This window comes from Danio rerio, chromosome 15 (genome assembly GCF_052040795.2).
Source record: "Danio rerio strain M-AB ecotype USA chromosome 15, GRCz13ab, whole genome shotgun sequence".
Taxonomy (NCBI): domain Eukaryota; kingdom Metazoa; phylum Chordata; class Actinopteri; order Cypriniformes; family Danionidae; genus Danio; species Danio rerio.
In genome coordinates this window covers 5,614,416-5,635,802 of record NC_141035.1, presented here as the reverse complement: position 1 = coordinate 5,635,802, position 21,387 = coordinate 5,614,416, and the positions used below count along the sequence as shown (strand labels likewise).

Below are 21,387 nucleotides of genomic sequence, written 5' to 3'. Positions count from 1 at the left end.
TGTGTATAGATAATGCCTTCACATGGCTGTCGAGACAGATTCATTTGTTGATCATTTATTTTAATTAAACTATATTATGAAGATACTGCTCACCAGTGCAGCCTGTCTCTGTCTTGCCCTCAGTAATGCAAACGTGTGAATAAATGTGTAAAAATACAGACATATTAACTGTAATTTTTAACGTGATCAAGTGATTTCTCGTCTTTTTTTATTCATCTGAACACATTTAACTCAGTCATAACTGCAATATTTACACTCCTCCATAAAACGTTTAGCAGATGTGACTGTATGGGCTGCTTTTCGCTGTACGTCGTGACATAAAAGGAATATTGAATGTTGCTCTGTGTTCATCATGATGCAGGCATTTGATAGACTTGTTCCTCCTCACGCCTCATTTCTGTCATCTGTTAAGGTAAGCAGGCTGTGTGCGCGAGCGATACACTTATTTAAATATGTCTGATGAAAATACTATATAGGCAGATTTATACACGCAGTTTTAAAACTTTTAGAACAACCGTAAAGCGGTCAACACATTCTCACTCCCAACTCGTCATATACTGACGCTTGGTCAGGAACCCTCGGCGTAGGTTATTGACGCACAGGGTACCCCTTTAGCGTCACATTTAGACGTGCAGGGATTCCCTATAGAATCTGTACCTGAGCCTGAAGCGTCATAGGGAGACGCTGGAGGCTCGTATAATTACCAATAGATGTCAACGCACTTTTTAAAACCTGATTTACGCCTATTATCGCAGTTTTCTTCTTTTAAAAATATGTAATTTTTATTTTGTTCATGAAAAGCGTCTGTAAACTGGGTCGAAACTACTGTATGAATAAACTTCGGTCCACGTGACATCCCTTCACGGTGAGTTTAACGCCGCTCTGCTATTGGTCAAACTGCATCAACGGTGAGTTCTCAGATGAGTTCAACTGTCAACATTAAATAGTATGTTAATGCTGCATAATGTATTTTTATTGGAGATTAGTTGGTGTTTATAAATATTTTATCATTAACTTTATATTTAATGAGTGAAAATATATTCGGTTGTCCAGTTTAGGTTAACTATAAAACTATACTACTAATAAAACTTTGATTCATTCATATTATTTATTATTTTTTTACTTAAAAAATATTACATTTCAAGTACTAAGTTTAAAAATGTTTTTGGCTGATCTTTTTCATTTTAAATTATTCATTGAAGTTGGGGTCATTGTATGTGGCGATCTATTTTTTACAGTCTATGCTCGCTATCCCAAGGTTCATTGCGATCCCAAGGTTCACTGCGGTTTTCCACAAGGTACGTAAAAAGTAAATAAAGACGATTTGTTGATAAAGCATGTACTGTAAACTAGCGACGTTATCTAATTACATCAAGTTCATTTATTAAAAACATATTTTTCTCACATATAACGTTGGTCATGCATTAAAACAATATATAAATTTTAAGATAAGGAACAGTGTAACCAGATTGTTGTTTTCCACAATAGAATTCGTGCAAAATCTTTATATGATATGCAATATGCAACTCTAATAATACAAATGTATTCGTAATTGTTTCAATATTAAAGAACATCAAGTGTTTCCAAAGGTTAATTGTAAAAACAATTATTTTCCATGCCTTTAAAGGAAAAAAGGCAGAAATTTTGCCCGTCTGAGCACATTTTTAATTTAATTTTATTTTTATTTTAATCTACCACACACACACACATATGTATGTATGTATGTATATATATATATATATATATATATATATATATATATATATATATATATATATATATATATATATATATATATACAGGTGTAAATTATAAGGTGTTCACTGTTCAGATATGAATATTTTTTTTTGCTCTTTTCAGGTTCTTTAGATTTCTTTAAAAATCCAATTTTGTTTTCTAATAAGCAAAAAGTAAAGCCACTTTACCCATGTCTGTATGTTAAATTGAACTTGTCTCTCTCTCTATCTCTGTTAACACATTTGTATTTGTTTGATTAATTCTTGTGTCTTTCAGCCTGTTTCTGCCTATCACCATGAGTGATTCCTTTATACTCAGATTTATCATCAAGATCTCAATTATAAGCTCAAGTCTTGATGACAACTTGATGATCTGCAGGAAGCACCACCATGTATTGAGGGCAAAGACCACTCTGGAATCAGTCAAGGGTTAGTGAAGTTTTTCATTCCATGTATATTAAATATCTACATTGTTTAGGCATATATGATTGTATGAGATAAAATGCAATTATTCTTTCACTTCTATTGTAATAACAGAGAGGAACGCATTAGTTTTACTATTACTATTGTTTATGAAAAACATTATAAACTACAGTATAAGCTCACAAAATATTGTGGCCTAACTGTTTAAAACTATTTGTTCTGGGTGTTGATAGTGGCCAACCATTTTTTTTCTTTTTCAGAAAGTATTTTGTTTTGTCTGATTTTATGACACCTTATAGGCCATCAACTGTCCACATTGCGGTTTAGGAAATTAAACAACTAATGCTGCTTGTCTACTAGTCTTAGGATAAGTTAGAATTGTTATAAATGTTAATTTTTTGTTGTTTTTATCTGGTACAGCTCATAGGAACTCCAATCTTTCCAACTGTGAGAGGGCCTTGCTCCAGTGACTGTTGGTGTGTACTTTAATGTTTCCATTAGTCTCTGTATCTGTAGATCTAGGTGACAGTGGGCTAGAGTAAAAATTTGTTTTTATTTAAACTAAGGCATACTGATGGCCTTTTTTATCTCAGATTTGGTCATGCAAGTATTAATATATCCTAAAATATTTTTATATTCTTTCCATTGGTGGAAAAGAGTTTGGTATAATTATTTTTAATAGACTGCCAAGATCTCAGCAGACATTTTTCTGAGATACTCTTGAGTGGGAGTCTGTGCAATACAAGGTGGATAGTATTTGCAAGGAAGAGCCCTTCATCTGTCCTGCTTCCACACTAGATATACTGCCAATTTAAGTAGATGTGAACCATAAGTATAACCATTTCATGAATGCACAAGGTACTTTAAACTGTATGTGTTGAAACTAAATTAACAAGAAAACAGCTCTTTGATGTTCACCTAGTAAAATTAGATTAGAAGATAATATTTTGAAGGTTTGTTTACAGCTAAGGATTAAGGATTGACAGGAAGATTTGTGGACTACATCAACTAATGACACTACCTCCAAAGAGTTGCAAAAAGCTGTCCAAAGTTTCAGCACCATCTTTAAGCCCATGATTTTAGTGTGTTTCATGCCTAAGCACATGAGTTTATATCTGAGATAGATGAACTATGAGATTATCTTAAACTGATCTACAAGTAAATGCCAAAACTTATTGGTTTACTTATTTGCTTGTTTGTTTGTTTGTTTGTTTGTTTGTTTTTGTATATGTTAACCAGGTGAAATGGAGTGAGGCATACAAGGATATGTGTGGTTTTACTCTTGGGAAGGAGGTTGAACAGTGCAATATTTCTTCTATAGGATTGCAGTGACCAGACATGCTACTGTAACTCTCATGGTCATGTGCTGGAATTAGCAGATATTCAACAATTTGGCCATCTCGCCGACCTATTGATATCAGAAGGTAACGATATCCAGTAGAATTTGTTTTAGTTGTTCTGTAACCTATTTAAATAGTATTGTGATTTTTGATTGCTTATCACTGTAGACCACAACAGCTCTGCAAAGCAAGTTGGAAAACAGAATCCATGAAACTGGCAGTGACCGGAAACCAGTTGGAAGACTTTGGTCTGTGACGTAGAGGAGTGGGCAGAGGGTGAGGAAATTCTTATTAATATTACATGTAGTCATGAAAAATTGTAAGTGTTACTATTATTGTCATTTTTTTCAGTAGCAGAAGCAAAGACAACAAACAACAGAAGTGATATGGATGTCTTCGTCATATGGCATGGTATGTACACTAGACTTCTGTCAGTGTTGATTCTTTAAAAGTTGATGTATAATCCTTGTTATACAACTTTCTTTTTATAAATATATTTCAGACTCTGCTGACCCAGCAACAAAGAGGAGGGTGTTCAGCATCATCCTGCTAGTCAGGATTCTTCAGGAGAAGCAGTGGATTCTTGTGGCAGAGATGGCCAACCACTATAAATACATTTCAACTCATCCTGGTTCCTTCAAAGAACTTTCCTGCTTGTTTGCTACTGAAAAGTATGTATTTGTATTATTTGGCACAGACATAAGCATAAGGTTACCCAGTCCAAATGATATTAATATATTTTTATGTTGTTGTGTTCTTTTAAGATTCGACATGTGGCCTAAACGAAGAGGGGTTAAAAGGTCTATGGATCATCATTCTCAGAAAGCAACAAAATAACTGAGAAATAAACAACAATAAGATGGTGCAATCTAGAGACCTGCAAGGTACCTGCAAGTTTTGGCAGGAGCAGAGAACATACATTTTTTAAATAAAGCTCCAGCTGATGAGTTTGACATTGACTGTGGATTTTCTTTTACTGTAATCCAGAAGAGGATGACCTTAACCCTGAATCTAAAGCATGTAATAAAATCTGTAAAAATAATAAAATTTTCATCATCTATAACCAAATTGTTGTCTCTTTTTTTTTAAATACATAGACATGTACAGTATGTAAGCATTCCTCTAAAATCAATCAGTGTTGTAAATTAAGAGCATTATTGTATGCCCAACTGCTTACAACATATAACGATTTAAGGAACTCTATATTAAAATAAAATTATTACATTAAATGACATTAAGAGCTTTTAAAATATTAATTTTATGATACATTTTTATGATAAATTAAATTTTTGCATATACTTGGCCAAAAAATGTACATTATTATGGTCAACTGCTCAGATACCTCCAGTCAATATGTGGCTGAGTCAGGCAACCAGACTTCTACCTCTGAACAAATTAACCTATGATTTACATCAAAGATCTGATGGATCTATTTAATCCTCATGGATTTTTCTAAAAAAAAAAAAAAAAAAATTATCTCCTTTTATTTTTGTCTTTACTTTGAAACATTTGTATTCATTTGTTAGAATGTCTAACAAAAAACTACTGTACTTGTGAGATAACAGTGCCACTGTTGTTATGCTGAAAATAAAAAATAACTTTGTATAATGTTTTATTGAATGCAAGATAAAAAATAAAAAAATAAAATATTTTCCAAGAGATGGATTGCGGCTGGAAGAGCATCTGCTGCATAAAAACATGCTGGAAAAGTTGGCGGTTCATAGAGCTGTGGCGACCCCTGGTTAATAAAGGGACTAAGCCAAAAAGTAAAATAAAATATGTATTTTTTGTAGACATAGAACTTCACAGTAACTTAAGTACAGCACAGAACTTTTTTACTTCTAGTTTAGATGATTTAAAGGTTTGCATATTTATTTTGTTGGTTAATGGCTATGTATTTTTAATCATTTTGAACTATTCACAGCATTTGAAAGGATATCTTATCGTCATTGTTACCTCATTTCTCACTATTTTCATGATTCTTACAATGCAGCAAATCTTAAAATCATTTGATCATAAAGAAAATAATTAACAAATTAACCCACATGCAGGACAAAGACATGATGTGGAATCATTATTTAACACAAAGTTCATCCATTGTCATCAAAACATACTGTTACACAAACAGTTGAAGATTTAGAAAGTAAAAATAATCAGATAAAGAGTGGTTTTCAAACAAATACATGTCTTTAAAAAGGTTATATTTATAAACATTTACATATTTTAAGAGCTTTTATCCATATTTCAAATAAAGTGAAAACAATTAAACATCACACGATGACCATTAATGAAACACACTTACAAAATTACATCCACACATATCATTCTGAACTCATAATATTTGTGATGAACATAGATCACTATTGCTAATAACTTGTGATTAAAGAGGATACTAATGTTTAGCTTATTTTTACAGCTTTTTTTTTTTTTTTTTTTTTACCACAACTGTACATGTGACAATACAATTTCTTGTCCATGTTGAAGATAATACATCTACATAGGTTAACTGCCCTTTTACTCAAAGGGGATGAGTAGAGCCCCGTAGAAAAGGAAAAAGTATTCACATTTCAAACGAGAAATGAGTGAGAGAATATCAGCAAGACTATTATCTATGCTATGTTCAATAAATAATGTTGGATATAATAGTCTGATATATACTGATCAAGTCAATAAAAGCTGTTTTAAAAAAATACTCATTGAAAAATAACAAATTTATGCCTGGCTTTTATATATGTCATAAATATATGCACAATGACCTTATTCAAATAGTCTTTAGTTCATTAAAAATAGTATTTGTTCCATTTTATTACAAAAAGGCTTTAAACTACATTACCCACAATCCTTTGTCGCTGTATAGATGGGACGGGAAAGACATGGCGGTACAAATTGTAGTTCATTGAAAGCTGTAGTTAGGGTTACGTTTAGGGTTACGATCTTGGTTAATCGGTAACTATTTGAAACACAGCGATAACTCATTGATAAAGGACACTGTTAGTAAAGTGGCAAAGTTAGCAAAACATAGTTAGCAACACGAAGGATCTTTTAATTTGGCTTTGAAGTTATAGTCCAATCACAATGTCGCAATCTACGTCACACTTTGTCTCTATTTGGTAATCTTCCGGTTGAAGGTAGATTATAATAACCTCATAATATAACTTAAATATCAAAATGTGTATTAATATTACATGTTATTTATTGTCTTATTAAAAATACAAATGTATATTTACCGTGAGATTCCTTTGTGGGGGTAACCTGATGTGCAAAATGATCATAGTAAAACCAGATCATAGGCAGTATACTAAATTTGAAACGAATAATAAAATAATAAAAAAAAGCTTCATGTTTGAAAACATTTTCAGCATTTCCTGTAACTAAACCCTGCATCATGTAGGTATACAAATATAAATATATGTCAAACTTAAATGACAAATATAGTGCCCATTAAATAGTAAAAATAGTAGTTCATTGTAAATGAGTATGCAAATAAACACAATACATTTTAATGAAACATTTATAATTTATTCATAATGCCACAAAAAAAATAAATAAAAAAAAATCACGCAAACATGCAAAAACCAAAAATATATATATTTATAACAGTTTTTAATGCAATAATATATTACCATACATATATAAATGATTAAAAACAATTATAATTGAAGGAAATTTATATTTTGTATTATCATTATTATATTTATTTTGTGATATTTATTCATGTCATACATGTGGTATGTCAAGCTCAAGTAAAACTGCACTGCAAAAAATCTTTTCAAATGATGCCTTTGGAAATGCCATTATAATAAACAGCTTTCACAACAACAAGAAGTCAAGTTCATGACAAATGCAAATTATGTTTATAATAACAACTTTCTGAACTTAAACATCAAAAGTAGAATAAGTTCAAAACATATTCAAGTATTTACTGAAGAATAGCAAAAACTATTTTTACAAAACACTGAGAACCAAAGTGTGCTTGGTGAGTCCAGGTGTTTATGCTGACTAGACTGTCATATTGCAACCCGGTTAGCATGAGGAGACTTGGGCGTAAAGTGTCAGCAATTCCTGGAGGGCTCCCATGTGTTATTCCAGGTTTTGCCACTGTAAAGTATTAGAAGTGCACAATATCATTACTGAACAAAGAATGAGTGTTAGGTTTCATTTAGAAAGTTCAGTGATATTTATTTATATATGTAAAGTGTCATTAAACCTGGCACTCTTGAATTAACTGTATAATAGATTAAACATTTCCAGCATGTTTCCATGTATTCCAAGCAGATCTGTCAGTTCTACAAACTCAGAGATCAGGATAGTGACTGCACTTCTCATTATGAACACCCTTATCCTTCTCATACATTTTTATCACCACTGATGTCCACTGCTGTAGTTTTCATTGAAGGGAATGCTGACACAAATTCCAGCAAGTTTTTTTTTTTAAATAGCAGAATATGGGTATTATTGGGCCAAAACCTTAAAAAATATAAGATGCAAGATTTGAATCTTGATGAACATATTGTTAATTCACTTCTTGCAATTGAAAACACATCTCATGTTTGACTCATCAATTATATGAAAACTACTACAGCATACTGTGCTCCACCCTAAAAATATTTCTAAATTATAACAAGCTTTTATTGCTTTACATGGCTAAACATTAATTTCATGCCTGCATGATTCACTGCTTTTACTGAAACCCATTACACTCTTAACTCAAACTAGTTGACTTTATAAAAAACTGCATGGAAAATGTTGCCTTAAACCCTTTATGTTTTTACACAAGGTGAAACTAAACAGCCCTCTTTAAATTAACCTAGAACCTTTACAATCTTCTTGGACTTACAGTAATATTTTAATTCAAGTATGGCTGTTAAGTTGTACCCTGTATAAAATGTAAGGGGTTTAAGGCACTGGGTTTCTATACAATTTTCTAGTAAAGTCAACTAGATTGGGTTAAAGGAATAGTTCACTATTTACTCTCCCTCAAGTGGTTGTAAACCTTTTTTTAAAAACTTCCAAGTTACTTTGTGTTGAACATGAAGGAAGTTTTTGAAGAAAGCTGAAAAGCTGAAAACATTGACATGCATAGTAGGAAAAAAACAAATACCATGGAAGTTAATGTTTGCAGGTTTTCATCTTTCTTTAAAATATAAATTGTGTTTAACTGAAGAAAGCAACTCAGACATATTTGTAACAAGTGAAGGATGAGTCATTAATGACAGTATTTTCATTTTTGGGTGAATCTCTTTAAGAGTATACTGAAAGAAATGTCCTACTCCATGTAGCTAACTTCAGCTGCATGTGTAGCCCCATAAGTACTTATCTAGAAATCAAAACAATGATCACGTCAGTCCCATTTTAGGCCTTTTATATCATATTGGCCACAGAATGGACTACTTAGTGTTGCAATAAAAAAATAAATAAATAAAACTATGACTTACCACACAATACAAGACAAACAGTGAATTTTCAGCTCTGCCTTTGCTGTACACAAGATGAGGTTCCAGCTTCAACACTGATCTTGAGTGGGGTAGTTGTGCAGCTCTGTGAGGTTGTGACTGTTTAGCTGCAGTGCTGTGAAGAGTTCTTTATTAAAAGAAAGTACATTCTTTTAAAAGCTGTACATAATAACAAAGAAAATACAATGATTTTAAATAATGATTAATTCTGAACAAAAACCTTACCCTTAGTCAAGATGAATTCATATGTCAAAAGTTTCTGCATCTAAAATGAATAAAAACAGATGTGACATTTGTTAAACCCACAAACTACTAGATACATCAGTACTGCATTAAGCAGTTGTAAAGTAATGTAAGTGTAGTCCAAAATGAGCCATAATCTGTTTAAGATAATGATTTAAAATACGTTGCTTGTGTTAAAAACAACCCAGCCACTTGTAATACATATGATCAATGGTAAATTACTGAGAAGGTGCAAGGTAATCCTTGAGTTTTACCATTGCCATCCTGACTGACATAATATTTGACAAAGAAGACAGCTTGTTGTGCCTCTTTACCACAATTTAGAGATGATAGATTCTTTCTTTTATTAAATAAATTGGTAAAGGCCAAATTATACTTGTAATAGTGTAAGATATTCATTGTGACATACATCAGCTTAAGTTATACTTGAGCTTTTCTTATGTTATATATATATATATATATATATATATATATATATATATATATATATATATATATATATATATATGTGTGTGTGTGTGTGTGTGTGTGTGTGTGTGTGTGTGTGTGTGTGTGTGTGTGTGTGTGTGTGTGTGTGTGTGTGTTTTAAGGCATGGAAAATAATTGTTTTTACAATGTAGCCTTTAAACCTTTGGAAACACTTGATGTTCTTTAATATTGAAACAATTACGAATACATTTGTATTATTAGAGTTGCATATTGCATATCATATAAAGATTTTGCACGAATTCTATTGTGGAAAACAACAATCTGGTAACACTGTTCCTTATCTTAAAATTTATATATTGTTCTAATGCATGACCAACGTTATATGTGAGAAAAATATGTTTTTAATAAATGAACTTGATGTAATTAGATAACGTCGCTAGTTTACAGTACATGCTTTATCAACAAATCGTCTTTATTTGTTTACTTTTTACTTACCTTGTGGAAAACCGCAGTGAACCTTGGGATCGCAATGAACCTTGGGATAGCGAGCATAGACTGTAAAAAATAGATCGCCACATACAATGACCCCAACTTCAATGAATAATTTAAAATGAAAAAAGATCAGCCAAAAACATTTTTAAACTTAGTACTTGAAATGTAATATTTTTTAAAGTAAAAAAAATAATAAATAATATGAATGAATCAAAGTTTTATTAGTAGTATAGTTTTATAGTTAACCTAAACTGGACAACCGAATATATTTTCACTCATTAAATATAAAGTTAATGATAAAATATTTATAAACACCAACTAATCTCCAATAAAAATACATTATGCAGCATTAACATACTATTTAATGTTGACAGTTGAACTCATCTGAGAACTCACCGTTGATGCAGTTTGACCAATAGCAGAGCGGCGTTAAACTCACCGTGAAGGGATGTCACGTGGACCGAAGTTTATTCATACAGTAGTTTCGACCCAGTTTACAGACGCTTTTCATGAACAAAATAAAAATTACATATTTTTAAAAGAAGAAAACTGCGATAATAGGCGTAAATCAGGTTTTAAAAAGTGCGTTGACATCTATTGGTAATTATACGAGCCTCCAGCGTCTCCCTATGACGCTTCAGGCTCAGGTACAGATTCTATAGGGAATCCCTGCACGTCTAAATGTGACGCTAAAGGGGTACCCTGTGCGTCAATAACCTACGCCGAGGGTTCCTGACCAAGCGTCAGTATATGACGAGTTGGGAGTGAGAATGTGTTGGTAAAGCGAAACAGATGTATTGCCCACGTAAAAACTATCCAAAAGGCACATAGGTCTATGTATTTTTGCGTATTTATTTGTTTATAATACATAGCATGGATTATAAGATAATATACAGAGAGATTAACTCTTTGTCATGGACATTATTTCTAAAAATAAGCTTGAGAAGTTGTCTGTAGCAGGGTGGGGCTGACGTCACAGGCGAGCGCCCCGAGGGCGCTGTAGTCCGTTTATAGCCTAATGTTAGCTTTTTAACTCTTGCGTTTGCATTTAAGATCCAAAAGTGCTCCAAGTTGTATGTTCGTGTGAGGAATATCCGGCTGGACAAAACGTGTAAGTGTAATGAACAGTGTTTGAACACAGAGCTTATTATTTGCAATCTTCGAAAAGCCTATAGGAAAATCCTATAGGGATTTTCACGAGGGAACCAGTTTTATGCTAGCAGCCGATTAGCCTACAAAGTGACGTCATAGTTCCTCCACTCTATTGGTCTATAGCAAAGAGAAATAAAAAAAGCATGTAAAAAAACACCTTACACCTTAAGAGGTTAAACAAACTAAACTCTTTTTTTCTTTTAATAATAGCATGACATAATAGTTCACCAGTAGCACCCGGGCAGGCTTATTCAAAATAAAAAGTCCCCATATATGAGGTCTATTGAGTGCCAAATTGTGTTAGGCAATGCTGCGGGCCTGCTCTAGTTTATCATGATCATTCCCTATCTTGATTATAAGGATGGTGTACAAGTGGTTTCTACGCTTTGCTTCTAGTTGGAATGGATGGTGATGTCCAGCTAGTCAGTAGAATGAAGACTTGCATACGTAAGACGGACAGAAGCAGGCACGGCAGTCATGCTTAGCGTGCTAAACAGAGAGGGCTTGTCATCTATCCTTTCCGCTTCCTTCCCCAGTCCCCCCACCTGCCCCGATCCCACCCCTGCTCTTTGTTCCTGAGCCGCACATCCTGTGTGTTTCAGAGGCTGCGGATCAAGAGGATGCAGGAGCACACATTTAACCTGTTCATAGACATCGAGGAAATGTGCACGGCATTTCGCTGCTAGGCATGAAGTATTATGTGACTGAAGCTTGAGCCAGTGCTTGATGCTATAATTGAGATTTGCGAAGACAATCTGCGGATGAACATGAGTATTTTTATTCAAGGAGGATAATACTGATAATACTGATTCTGAAAAGGGGCTTCTTAACAAGCTTAACTAACAGCCTTCCTTGGTTAATCAGCTTCAGCAATTAAGTTTTGTAGGTCAACAGTATAAAAGCTAAATCTGCCCTTACCAGAATACACAATTTGGAATGTCCGTTAGCCTTTTGTCAGAACTAGGGCACAAGCCTCCCATCAGTAACCCACATTTTGATATTTTATTAAACTGTTTTGGATTTGGACGGAAATTCAACATGTTCAATAAGGGGTTACTGTGATATGACAAATGACCAGAGATGTATAAAGTACTAAAGACCCAGACTTAAGTAAAAGTACAAGTGCTCTGTCAAAAAAGTGACTTGAGTAGAAGTTGAAGTGCTCTTTAAGCACCATACTTTAGTGGAAGTACTAAAGTATTCAGCATTTTTTGTACCTGAGTATTGCAAGTATTTTATTTCAAAATTTACTAATTAAATACTGAAAGTAAAAGTACAAGTATTGTGTAATGTATTTATTAAAGGCACTTTTTTTTTAAAAGCAGAACGAAAAGAAACATGACTTACAATTTATATGAACTAGGATAACATTTTTCTGTCGCACTTGAACCACAGATCAGACAGATTATAACAGCTTACACACACCTTTCAAAGTTGTGTCACAAAAACACTCCGTAATCCACGCAAAACGCTAGTGAAACCCATTTTCGGATCGCAAATTAGCAGTTGTAAACGCTGTAATTGGAAATGTAAATGCTGTAAATGTAGAAATGTTCTAAACAATCTACCGGAAGACGCTGGTCGCTATGGTGCCCTCCATGCAGCAGCCAAGAAAAAGGTCTATAATTGTAACGAGTAGGGGTGTGAATCTACACTGGTCTCATGGTTTGGTTCGGTTACGATTATCATGCCATCGATTCAGTTAAGTTCGATATCTTGGTGCATTGCCGATGCTTTCCATACATAATTAGATTTTTTCTTCACGACACAATTATTTTAAGATTAAAATCTATAAATCTATTTATATTTATATATTATTTGTAATACAACTTTGCTCATTAATACAGCAGTAAGATATATGAACGGTACCCTTAATTTGACCTGCTCAAAGAAAACACTCTTTCTGAATCTAGAACACACGCACAGAAGACAGCATGAGCATTTATAGCAAATAGACTAATGTAAATATTACCCCGCCTGCTTTTTAGAGGTGTACATAGAGGTCTTACACCTCTATGATTTGTTATTGTCTTCACCTGCTCAACAGAAAGGGCTGCGATCGGTTTTAGAAATGAAAGCGCTGTACACCGATGGCGGAAATATTATTAGCTAATATTAGCAGTATTATTTATTATATCCATATTTATATTTGTTTTGTTAAAAACAAGCTTAGATTTGCCCACCTGCAGGTTTTAGACCATATGGGGCACAGCATGTGTTTTAGAATATAACTTCAGCACACTTCGTTATTATTTTTCATTTATTCGTTTGTTGGAAATTAGAACTGAATTCAGAAATAGTTTTGAAACAAATATTTGGGCTTAACAAACAAAATTATTTATTGGCTAATTGATGTCCGTGCGTACAAGGTTTCCCTATCCAAGAGCGAAAGTGAAAGTAGATTATCTCTCATTCTCGTGCGGTAGATGCTCTGTTTAACTGTTTTTGTAAACAAAAAAAACTGTTAACTGTTTGCTTGTGAAATGTAATTTGCATGTCATGTAAATAGCAAATGCGCTTATGGCGCGATGCAAGGCTCTTAAAGGGAATGGGAGATGAGACTCTGATTGGTTTATTCTCAAAACACACCTATAACTCATTAAGAAAATAAACTCAACCCTTTTAGACCATGCGCCATGGCGCAAAGCGTTAAATCCTTAAATGAGCAAATATGGATTCTGACACGCCCTGAATGCGTTTGTGCCTTGCGCTTTCCGTTTTGCGCATGGACCTTCAAAATAGAGCCCTAAAAGTGTATTCACAATGTATAAGTTTATGCTTTATTTAAAATACAAATTCAGTTTATTTATTTTCTAATAAGCTCTTAACCAAATAATTATTAAAATTTAGAGTGTGAAAGGTGGACAATTCAGCATACAACTAATTTATTACATTTAAAAATGTGTAATTATATATATATATATATATATATATATATATATATATATATATATATATATATATATATATATATATATATATATTGTGAAAAGTTTGATTAAATTAGATTAAAAAATGATCTTAGGCAATGTTTGACTGCCATCATTTATTTCATTTTGCACTAAAAGCTGGAATTGACATTTGTTCAGTTCACGATGGTTCTCTTTTTATCTAAGTTTGTCCTCTTACAGATCTTATAACTAGATAAATTGTTTAAATTCATGAGGCTATGTTACGTTCTTTTTGTACAAGTTTTTTTTACTCAACTTCACAAGGCTAATAGTGCCCGCTGAGGGCACACTTTCTGACGTTTGTGTACCAAAGTTATTCATTCGCAATTTTAGTAATAATTGTAAGTGTAAACATGGATAGAAAATATATTTGACTTGTGTAAATAAACTTTCTGAATAAGTCAGACATTTAAAACATAGTATTAATAATGGCAAACTAAGCAAAAAGTAAACACAATTTTTAAATCTTTCTGACCAAATAGAGTGAATCATTTGCAAACCTACCTCATTTATGTCATTTTATGACTAGCTGCTGAGTACTTTAAAACAGCATGAACACAACAGGTACATCTCTGCTGCTTTTTTCCTTAATAGTACAGTAAATATCGCATATTCTTTTCATGCGCCATATTTAAAAATTCATATACATACACTTTGAGATCACTTACTGTATGTTCCCTGGCTATTAAAACTGGGAGTGCGAAAGCACATTATGCACTGAAAGCTTCCTGGTGCCTCTCAGGTTTAATTGCATGAAGCCGTTGTCTGTGGCATGTTTACGTTAACACATAATCGAATTCTTTTAGTGAATGCCAGGTGACCATGTAGCCTTTGTAGAGCTTTGGTGGGGACACTTCAGCACACAGCTTTCTATTAGTTTTGTTTCAAGCAACTCATCACTGACTGCATGCACCAGCTCACAATAATAGAGATTTAATTAGAATATAAAAAACCCTAAAGCCTAACAATATTATGGCTTAATATACTCTAAATCAAGTTTATTTGCTATCACGGTGAAATTATCATCTCGATGATGTGTTTGAGTGTGTGTGAAAAGATTTGTTTGAATGTGCCTCAATACGTCTCTGTCTGCCTTCGCAGGGGTAGAGACTCTGATCTTGCTTATTTGAATGAAGCTAAATGTAGGTCACAGAGACGCCTGCCAGCATTTATTTATTTACTCTGGGAAAAGATTGAATTCTTCATGTGGTAAAGTCTACTGTGCTAATGTTTTTGTGACCCAGAATTTGGAGATACACAATGTTCTATTCGAAGACTATAGGGACTTTGTACCAAACAAATGTTACTTCTGGGGGGCCAGAGATCTTTTATATTCTGTGAACCAGGGGTGGCCAACCCTGTTCCTGGAGAGCCACCTTCCTGCAGATTTCAGTTGCTACCCATATCAAACACACCTGAACCAATTAATTAGGACCTGAACACCACATGATAATTACAGGCAGGTGTGTTTAATATGGGTTGCAACTGAAATCTGCAGGACGGTGGCTCTACAGGAACAGGGTTGGCCACCCCTGCTGTAAACAATATATTTGAAATTCTGTTCATTTCATTAAACATTCATTGATTCATTTTCTTTTCGGCTTAGTCCCTTTATTAATCTGGGGTCGCCACAGCGGAATGAACCACCAACTTGTGTTTTAAGCAGATGCCCTTCCAGCCACAACCCATCCCTCGGAAACATACACACTCGTTCATACTCGTACAATTCTACAATTCACATACCACATGTCTTTGGACTTGTGGGGGAAACCGAAGCACCTGGAAGAAACCCACACAAATACGGGGAGAACATTCAAACTCCACAAAGAAATGCCAACTGACCCAGCTGGGGCTCGAACCAGCAACGTTCTTGCTGTGAGGTGACAGCACTACCTACTGCGCCACCTAGCATCCGTTATTAAACATATGGCAAACAGTAAATGCTGTAGAAAATAATGTGGTGATAGTTCAAGAGGCTTACTTTTTAAATTTATTTAAAGAGGACCTATTATGCAAAATTCACATTTATAAGGGGTTTAATCAAAGTCCCGGGCAAGTCATTTCACTCTGCAGCCATCTTTGAAACGCTCGGGCATATTGTCTGAATGGGGAACCATCAAATTCTCCAAAACTGTTTGCGAAGCTTATGATTACATTACAGTTTTGGAATCATCAATAAAATTAAGTGAAGTTTATTTGTAAACTAATTTCGAGAGGATCACATGATTATGATTGCTTGCAGCTGGTCCTGCATTATTGAATTTATGATTCACCAATCAGACGACTCCTAATTCACTTTATATACCCTAAGCTCCATATAACTGTCAGAACCCGGGTTTGAACTTTGCCCTCTTTCTTTTCTGATAGCGTTTTCTATCTTTCCTTACTGACAACATTCTAATTTGTCTCCAAATTGCTATGTAACTTCACTCAGCTGATCGTCTTTAACAATTAGTAGCCTCATATGTTACTGCCAGCTGCATTTTATTTCTGCTAATTGCTGCTCCTATATCAGAGGGTGTTTCGCTTCTCCTTTTGCCAGTGTGTTGGGTTTCTTACAGCCTTCTTGTCGGTCTGTTGTATGTTATCATTGTGTTCTCTGTCCAGTTCCCTGGAGCCATTCCGGATTTGGTCTGCCCTACTGGAGAGTTGATCTTTTGCGTTGCCATTGCCCTTCTCCTGCATTACCAGGCCTGGACCAAAGACTAACTTTATTTTTTGATTGAAATTTAGCCCACTCCTGATTTTTCTTTTTCATGTGGTGCTACTAATTTTTGTTGGTATTTTTCTTGTATTGTTAAACATTGCCTGTGGTCCAGTCTTCAGTTTATTTTTTACTAAAGTCCAAGATCTGCTCTGGGATCTCAGCAAATGCTGAGTCACTTTCTTTTTGCTTATTTTATTAAAAAAAACCCTATTGAATCAAACTCCTCTGATTTTGGGTCTTTTTATACAGACATCCCTGACAATAACCGCTATCTTCGTATTGAAGAATCCCCCCTTCCACCTCCATTCCTCCTCCTTTCCTAGATGGGTGGTATGGTGGCCCAGTGGTTGGCACTGTTGCTTCACAGCAAGAACGTCACTAGTTCTAGTCCTTACCTAGTTAGCTTCTCTTCGTGATCATGTGGGTTTCCCCCTGGTTCCCCGGTTTAATACAGACATCCAAACACATGCAACTTAAGTTAATTGACTAATCCAAATCTGCACCTTAGACATGTTCCTAGTAAGTAGTTATCTTTTAAGAGGAATCACTATCTGTTCAGTAGCTACTACAGCAGGGGAGTTCTCGAGATCTACCTGAGCTCAAACTCCCCTCTCGCCTTGCAAATAGGAGGGAGCCCCAGGCTCGAGGATCTTATGAGGTCAGGGCTCTCTCCCGCAGCATGTCAAACAAGCTTTATAATCAATCATCAGCTAAGTGTGAACTCTTGAAACGACAACCGTCTCAGAAGTTTCGTTTCTAAACGTCCGAATCTAACAAAATCAGCATTTTTCCGTTTGCCCAAGCTAATGCGCATTCAAAAGGAACAAGATCACGACACAAACCTCATTTATGGCTTTATCTCTGGATAATGCTTCGTCTTATCGCGCTGATCTTCTGAAGTAATCCACAACTTGGTCTTGATGGCAAATCTCATTTGAATTTAAAGTGACAGTAACCAAAATGACACCATTAGGATCAAAGCCTAAAGAGTTATTAAATATTATTTGCGTGGTTATTTGAGCTAAAACTTAACATAGACGATGTAGGTACATCAGAAACTTATTTTACATCTTGTAAAAAGGGGCAAAATAAGTTTCCTTTAAAGTCAGAAACACCAACGCAATCTCACGTCAATTCGTAACTTTTTGATTTAGTGGCTAATTTGTATGAATTCGTATGATCAAATTCATACAATTTAAGTACGATTTGGGTGGCGTTAGGTGCCACGCCTCCTTTTAAAAATCGTAAATTTTCGTACGACTGAATTCATACAAATTGTACGAATTAACCACTTATCTGACAAAATGTAAAATACTTACGTTTCCTCATGAGATCAGGCTGGAAACACATTGACTTAAAAGAATTAAAAGAAAAGAGACAGATTGTTGTGACTTCAAAACCAAACAATCATTTTAGTGTTCCAGTATACTTTTAGTAGTGTTTGTTTTCATATGATTACTACTTAAAAAAAATAAATAAATTCTACTTGAATAGTTTACAGTTTATTTGATCCCCCTTTATATTAAGCGATTTTTAACTGTAAATAAATTAATAAACACAAACAAAATAAGTAAGTTTATATTGTATTGCAAAACACTTATGGTTAAGGACAGGTTTAGTGGTATCACTAGGTTTGATGATGGTTTAAAGTGGAATTTCATACTTTATAGGTACAGTTGTGAAATTCTCTCTCCGGGTCACAGCACCAAAATGGTTGTGAGTTTCTCTGTCTGGCTCACGCGTTCACCGGATTGACCATTTGTTAGACAATAGACACAGCTGTGCTGTGAAACTGACAATTTGCATTACTTTGGAGACAGTCAGGGCTCAGGAAACCAAGAGATTTTAAGGTCTGTCACACCCTAAAAACCAAAGAATATAACTTTTAAGTTTTATATATATATATATATATATATATATATATATATATATATATATATATATATATATATATATATATATATATATATATATATTATTGCTAATGTAAAACTAGATTATTATTATTATAAATTTATATTCTCTCAGTAGTAATTAACAGGCAATATCTTAAGCAGGTAATAAGCCAGTAGTTAACAGACACTTGAGCTAAAGTGTTAGCCTGATTGTCCATTTCAGAGACACCCTAGTCTCATATTTTGCGGGCTGTTTTAAATAAAGAAGAATTGTATCACCTAATGTCTTTGATGTCCTCGATTTCACAATGGCTAAATGTCATCTAGTGTCTGTAGCAACAGTTTGCCAACAACAGTAAAGCCATTTGAAGGTTGACCGCCCCACACATAGTACTTTTGTAGCAAAGGCATTTATTTGAGCAATTGTGTTTTGGTACAGATGTGGTGGACAAACACTGTGGTTAGTTGTAAAAGTCTGTCACCACTCTGCAAAGTTTTACAAACCTGATGTAAGTTGATGCAGGAAGTACAACTGGAATTAATGTCAACCTAAAAAACCTCTAATATAAGCATTTATTTGTTTCAGCAATGTTGAATACAAAATATCAATAATCAAATCAAAATAAATCAACAAAGACAATGCACTTGACTGCAGTCTTTGGTGATTTGCACATTATTTCGATACAGAGCGATACAAAGTTTGTTGTTGACTTAAGAATAAGTTATATTGAATACATATTATATATTATTTACATAATGCTTTCAGCGTATTACAACAGCTTGTTATCCCGTGATAGGCACAATAATTCTGCAAAATTAACGTTAAAGTGAGCAGCGTTCATCTGACAGGTCCATTTAAGATAGCACCCTTCCAATGGATATTGGATAAGACAAAATGGCCAAGCATCCAGCCTGAAACATACAACTATCTCTTTAAAACTCCAAGTGATTTTGCAAAAGAGAAGTTCAAGGCCTTTAAGTCGTTGGTTTAATTCCTGATAACCCAAACCTGATGTAAGTTGGTGCAGGAAGTAAAACTGGAATTAATATAAAGCTGAAAAACCTCCAGTAAGAGCTTTTATTTGTTCAGCAGTGTTGAATACAAAATATCAACAGTCAAATTAAAATAAATCAATGCACTTGACTGCAGTCTTTGGTGATTTGCACAATATGTCAAGACATGAATTCTGGGAATATCTCTCAAACCAAATTTCATCCTATTTAACTCAGGGTTTTACGACATGATGACTTTATGTGCTCGGCTAATATAATGAATTTTTAATTCCTTCCTTTTTGAATTTGTAGCAGCTGGGACATATTAAAATGAATTACAAAAATGAATAAATCATGTGTACATCATACATGCATAATTGATCATCTGCAAGTATGCATATATCGATCATGTGGTAAGTTTATTATTATAGCAGTAGTGAGATGGTAGCAAATATGTAGGTTTTGACCTGTCAAAGAGACCTACAGGCTGACACATTCATGTAAAATGCACGGTTAGGTGTATTTGGCCAATAAAGTATACTTGATATTTTTAAAAGGTTGAAAATGTACATCTCCAAGTAATCAATTTTTGAAAGAGCAGTACACGTTTTATATCCTTTTCAGGCCCTACTCGCACTCTCCATTAGGCTGTCTGTTACATCTACATCACATCTCTGTAGAGCAAATATGTGCTATACCTTTTTTGTAGTTTTTAAAATATGGCTTGTGAGACTCACTTTAGAGTAGACTGTACATTTTAATGTTGTTATTAGTGAACAAAACCGACCATAAATGACAGGCCCGGATTGGCTAAACGGGAGGACTGGGAGAATTCCCGGTGGGTCGGTCCGTTTTTGGGCCGCGAGGGCCGTTGTCTCTAGCTGCTTGCACTCTCAGCAATCGCACTTTTTTCATTAATTTATTTATTTGACCATAGTCTCACTCTTTTTATTTATGATTTAGCCGCATCTCCGCTCTTTTTGTTTATTCTCTCGCAGCCCCGTGAGCAAAATTCAGCCTGCAGATTAATGATGACAGCAGCACCTTAGTGAAAACAAGAATTCGAATAATTAATATTAATAAATATTACACCTGCTCATTGAAAATCAGATGATTCACTACATTAATAAATCTGACATATCTTGATCAGAAATCTAAAAATGGGAGAAAAAGTTTAAGCCATCAATAGAAAGTAATACTGTGGTTTTGCAGGTAACAGTGCAATACTCCCACTTTATATTTAGTGGCCTTAACTAATATGTACTTACACAGGAATTAATAGTTTGTTACAATGTACTTATTGTGTAAATACATGTATTTACTGTGTACTTACTGTTTGCTTGATTAAATACATGTATTTAATTACATCTGTAATTAACTTTTGTAATTACATTTGTAAATACACTGTTGACCATCCCTAACATCTTAACCCACCCTTAAACCTACCCATGCCACCAAACCTGTCCATAACCCAACCTCTATCCCAACTCAAAAGCACCACAAGTGTTCTCAAATACATTATAAACACAGTAAGAACATTGTATGTATTTATTGATGTAAGTACATAGTAGTT

The 21,387-nt window shown here is 34.1% G+C and overlaps 3 protein-coding genes and 1 long non-coding RNA gene across 6 annotated transcripts in view; all 4 read left to right on the top strand.

Annotated features, from left to right (window-relative positions):
- The window catches only part of brwd1 (bromodomain and WD repeat domain containing 1), a 1,114,631-nt gene that overhangs the window by 443,868 nt on the left and 649,376 nt on the right, over nucleotides 1-21,387 (top strand). The gene's annotated exons all lie outside the window — the stretch shown is intronic.
- Nucleotides 1-21,387, top strand: part of phkg1a (phosphorylase kinase, gamma 1a (muscle)) — an 831,529-nt gene that overhangs the window by 293,397 nt on the left and 516,745 nt on the right. The window lies entirely within an intron of this gene.
- Nucleotides 1-21,387, top strand: part of arrb1 (arrestin, beta 1) — a 348,576-nt gene that overhangs the window by 25,848 nt on the left and 301,341 nt on the right. The gene's annotated exons all lie outside the window — the stretch shown is intronic.
- Nucleotides 1,281-4,563, top strand: si:ch211-229g11.5. The gene is made up of 7 exons (NR_200091.1): nucleotides 1,281-1,298; nucleotides 2,014-2,165; nucleotides 3,399-3,583; nucleotides 3,668-3,775; nucleotides 3,851-3,910; nucleotides 4,002-4,180; nucleotides 4,264-4,563. It is a non-coding gene; the product is annotated as a si:ch211-229g11.5 (long non-coding RNA).